Source organism: Rhipicephalus microplus, unplaced genomic scaffold (genome assembly GCF_043290135.1).
Source record: "Rhipicephalus microplus isolate Deutch F79 unplaced genomic scaffold, USDA_Rmic scaffold_371, whole genome shotgun sequence".
Lineage (NCBI taxonomy): Eukaryota > Metazoa > Arthropoda > Arachnida > Ixodida > Ixodidae > Rhipicephalus > Rhipicephalus microplus.
The window spans coordinates 12,549-17,500 of NW_027464936.1; positions in this window are offsets into that span (position 1 = coordinate 12,549).

Sequence of the window (4,952 nt, forward strand, 5' to 3'; positions counted from 1 at the left end):
GGCGAAGATCCGAGCGGCGCTTCCCACTTTCGCATCGGCGTCCCGAACTCCGCCCCGGCTGACGCGGTTTACCGTACTCGTGCGACGGTCGCCGGCGAGCACGTGGAAAGACGCCGATATCGTGCCCGAATCGGCTCCGTTCGGCTTCGCCGGATTGCCAGCACTGGCTCGGCGAAAGACGACGAACATCCGAGCGACGGTTCTCACTATTGCGTACGCGTCGCAAACCCCGCCCCGGCAGACGCACTTTGCCGTACTCGTGCGACGGTCGCCGGCGAGCACGTAGAAAGACGCCGATATCGTGCCGGAATCGGCCCCGTTTGGCTTCGCCGGAGTGCCAGCACTCACTCGGCCACAAACGGCGAACATCCGAGCGGCGGTTCCCACTTAGCCGTCGGCGTCCCGAACTCCGCCCCGGCAGACGCGGTTGCCGAGCTCGTGCGACTAGCGACCGCGAAGCCGTCTCGCGACGCCGCTTTCGTGCGCGGCTCCCACTGCGACCTGGGTCACCCGAGGTCGACGAGCAAAAAAGAATGTCGAAAAAAATTTTTTTTTTTTTTTTTGCGTCTGCCGGGGTGCCCCTATAATAGCAGCGATAAGCACCCAGACCGCCATGGGTCGCTCGCCCCGGCTGACGTGGTTTTTCGTTTTCCTGCGGTGGTCGTCGTCAAGCACGTCCAAACACGCCACTTTCGTGGGCGCATTCGCGCTCTTTCGCTTCGCCGGAGTGCCAGCACTCACTCTGCCAAAAACGGCGAACATCCTAGTGGCGGTTCCCACTTTTGCGTCGGCGTCGCCAACCCCGCCCCGGCATACGCGGTTTGCCGTACTCGTGCGGCGGTGGCCGGCGGGCACGTCGAAAGACACCGATATCGTGCGCGAGTCGATGCTTCTTGGTCTCGCAGGAGGGCCGCCACTCACTCCTGCAAAAACGGCGAAGATCCGAGCGGCGCTTCCCACTTTTTCGTCGGCGTCGCAAACCTCGCCCCGGCAGACGCGCTTTGCCGTACTCGTGCGACGGTCGCCGGCGAGCACGTCGAAATACGCCGATATCGTGCCCGAATCGGCCCCGTTTCGCTTCGCCGGAGTGCCAGCACTCGCTCGGCCAAAGACGACGAACATCCGAGCGACGGTTCCCACTATTGCGTACGCGTCGCGAACCCCGCCCCGGCAGACGCGGTTTGCCGTACTCGTGCGGCGGTGGCCGGCGGGCACGTCGAAAGACGCCGATATCGTGCACGAATTGGCGCTCCTTGGCTTCACCGGAGTGCCAGCACTCACTCGGCCAAAAACGGCGAACATCCGAGCAGCGGTACCCACTTAGCCGTCGGCATCCCGAACTCCGCGCCGGCTGACGCGGTTGCCGAGCTCGTGCGACTAGCGACCGCGAACGCGTCTCGCGACGCCGCTTTCGTGCGCGGCTCCCATTGCGACCTGGGTTACCCGAGCTCGACCAGCAAAAAAGAAGGTCGAAAATTTTTTTTTTTTTTTCTGCGTCTGCCGGGGTGCCCCTATAATAGCAGCGATAAGCACCCAGACCGCCGTGTGTCGCTCGCCCCGGCTGACGTGGTTTTTCGTACTCCTGCAGCGGTCGCCGTCACGCACGTCCAAATACGCCACTTTCGTGGGCGCATTCGCGCTCTTTCGCGTCGCCGGAGTGCCAGCACTCACTCTGCCAAAAACGGCCAACATCCGAGCGGCGGTTCCCACTTTTGCGTCGGCGTCGTAAACCCCGCCCCGGCAGACGCGGTTTGCCCTACTCGTGCGACGGTCGCCGGCGAGCGCGTCGAAAGACGCCGATATCGTGCGCTAATTGGCGCTCCTTGGCTTCTCCGGAGTGCCGCCACTCACTCCTCCAAAAACGGCGAAGATCCGAGCGGCGTTCTCCACTTTCGCATCGGCGTCCCGAACTCCGCCCGGGCTGACGCGGTTTACCGTACTCGTGCGACGGTCGCCGGCGGGCACGTCGAAAGACGCCGATATCGTGCCGTAATCGGCCCCGTTTGGCTTCGCCCGTGTGCCAGCACTCACTCGGCCAAAAACGGCGAACATCCGAGCAGCGTTTCCCACTTTCGCATCGGCGTCCCGAAGCCCGCCCCGGCAGACGCGGTTTGCCCTACTCGAGCGACGGTCGCCGGCGATCACGTCGAAAGGCGCCGAATTCGTGCACGAATCGATGCTTCTTGGTCTCGCAGGAGGGCCGCCACTCACTCCTGCAAAAACGGCGAAGATCCGAGTTGCGCTTCCCACTTTTTCGTCGGCGTCCCGAACTACGCCCCGGCTGACGCGGTTTACCGTACTCGTGCGACGGTCGCCGGCGGGCACTTCAAAATACGCCGATTTCGTGGGCGCATTCACGCTGTTTCGCTTCCCCGGAGTGCCAACACTCACTCTGCCGAAAGCGGCGATCATCCGAGCGGCGGTTCCCACTTTTGCGTCGGCTTCGCAAACGGCGCCCCGGCAGACGCGCTCGTGCGACGTACTCGTGCGACGGTCGCCGGCGAGCACGTCGAAAGACGCCGACATCGTGCTCGAATCGACCCCGTTTCGCTTCGCCGGAGTGCTGCCAGTCACGGCGCAGAAAACGGCGAACAAGTGTTTTTTTTTTTTTTTTCCTAGAATTTGTGTTATAGAAGGCACATTTGATATCGGACGATAATTTTCAACTTTATCACGCGCACCGATTTTCGTGTAGAGGTTTGCAAGTTTATGGGAATTTCTCCACTTGGAATAATGCGATTTAGTAGTACTACGAGAACTTCATGGATGTACTCAAGGGTACGGGGCAAGTCAGTTACGTCAACACCTGCAGATTTTTTACACTTCAAACTGAAAATTGTTGGTTGTGAGTCCTCGTGTGATATTAAAGGCCGATTCGCTAACACATAGAACAAAGAAAGAAAGGAAGAAAAAACGCCCGCGCTCGCTCAAGAAACCTGGGTTCGCAACAAGTGGCAACAACAAGCAACCGAGCGAGTGCGCCAAAACCCGTGGCGGCCGAACAAACGCGAAGTCCCAACCGCGTCAGCCGGGGCGGCACGGGACAGGAAAAATCACTTCAGCCGGGGCGGCGGGGCACCGAATAAACCTCGTCACCTCGTCGCAGGATAAAAGAGGAAACAAAAAGTCTAAACAGCGTCTGCTGGAGCGAATGCGTAATAAAACAACAACAACAACAAAAAAAAAAAACACCCGCGCTCAAGAAGTCTGCAATCACCACAAAAGGCGACTGTGACCGAGCAGCGTCAGCCGGGGCCGTGCGGAAACGGAAAAACCGCGACTACCGGGGCGTCGAGGCACCGAAAAATCCACTTCAGCCGCGGCGAAAAAAAAAAACAAAAAGAAAGACGGAGGGGGGGGGGGGAACCACGTCTGCCGGGGCGAAGGAAAAAAAAAAAACGCGTCTGCCGGGGCGAGCCCGGGTGCGGCACCACCGGGAAAACTGTGGCAAACAGACATGGCGATCGAGTGAGTGGGCCGCCAGCCAGGCTCAGCCAAAAAGTGCAAAGTCCGAACTGCGTCAGCCGGGGCGGCAAAAACCACGTCAGCCGGGGCGGCGCAAAAAACCGCGTCTGCCGGGGCGGCACGAAACCGCGTCAGCCGGGGCGGCGCGAAAACTGCGTCAGCCGGGGCGAAAGAAAAAAAAAAAAAAAACGCGTCTGCCGGGGCGAGCCCGGGTGCGGCACCACCGGGAAAACTGTGGCAAACAGACATGGCGATCGAGTGAGTGGGCCGCCAGCCAGGCACAGCCGAAAAGTGCAAAGTCCGAACCGTGTCAGCCGGGGCGGCAAAAAACCGCGTCAGCCGGGGCGGCGCAAAAAACCGCGTCTGCCGGGGCGGCACGAAACCGCGTCAGCCGGGGCGGCGCGAAAACTGCGTCAGCCGGGGCGAGCCCGGGTGCGGCACCACCGGGAAAACTGTGGCAAACAGACATGGCGATCGAGTGAGTGGGCCGCCAGCCAGGCTCAGCCAAAAAGTGCCAAGTCCGAACTGCGTCAGCCGGGGCGGCAAAAAACCGCGTCAGCCGGGGCGGCGCAAAAAACCGCGTCTGCCGGGGCGGCGCGAAAACCGCGTCTGCCGGGGCGGCGCGAAAACTGCGTCAGCCGGGGCGAAAGAAAAAAAAAAACGCGTCTGCCGGGGCGAGCCCGGGTGCGGCACCACCGGGAAAACTGTGGCAAACAGACATGGCGATCGAGTGAGTGGGCCGCCAGCAAGGCTCAGCCAAAAAGTGCTAAGTCCGAACTGCGTCAGCTGGGGCGGCAAAAAACCGCGTCTGCCGGGGCGGCACGAAACCGCGTCAGCCGGGGCGGCGCGAAAACCGCGTCTGCCGGGGCGGCACGAAACCGCGTCAGCCGGGGCGGCGCGAAAACTGCGTCAGCCGGGGCGAGCCCGGGTGCGGCACCACCGGGAAAACTGTGGCAAACAGACATGGCGATCGAGTGAGTGGGCCGCCAGCCAGGCACAGCCGAAAAGTGCTAAGTCCGAACTGCGTCAGCCGGGGCGGCAAAAACCGCGTCAGCCGGGGCGGCGCGAAAACCGCGTCTGCCGGGGCGGCACGAAACCGCGTCAGCCGGGGCGGCGCGAAAACTGCGTCAGCCGGGGCGAGCCCGGGTGCGGCACCACCGGGAAAACTGTGGCTAACAGACATGGCGATCGAGTGAGTGGGCCACCAGCCAGGCTCAGCCAAAAAGTGCTAAGTCCGAACTGCGTCAGCCGGGGCGGCAAAAACCGCGTCAGCCGGGGCGGCGCAAAAAACCGCGTCTGCCGGGGCGGCACGAAACCGCGTCAGCCGGGGCGGCGCGAAAACTGCGTCAGCCGGGGCGAAAGAAAAAAAAAAAACGCGTCTGCCGGGGCGAGCCCGGGTGCGGCACCACCGGGAAAACTGTGGCAAACAGACATGGCGATCGAGTGAGTGGGCCGCCAGCCAGGCACAGCCGAAAAGTGCCAAGTCC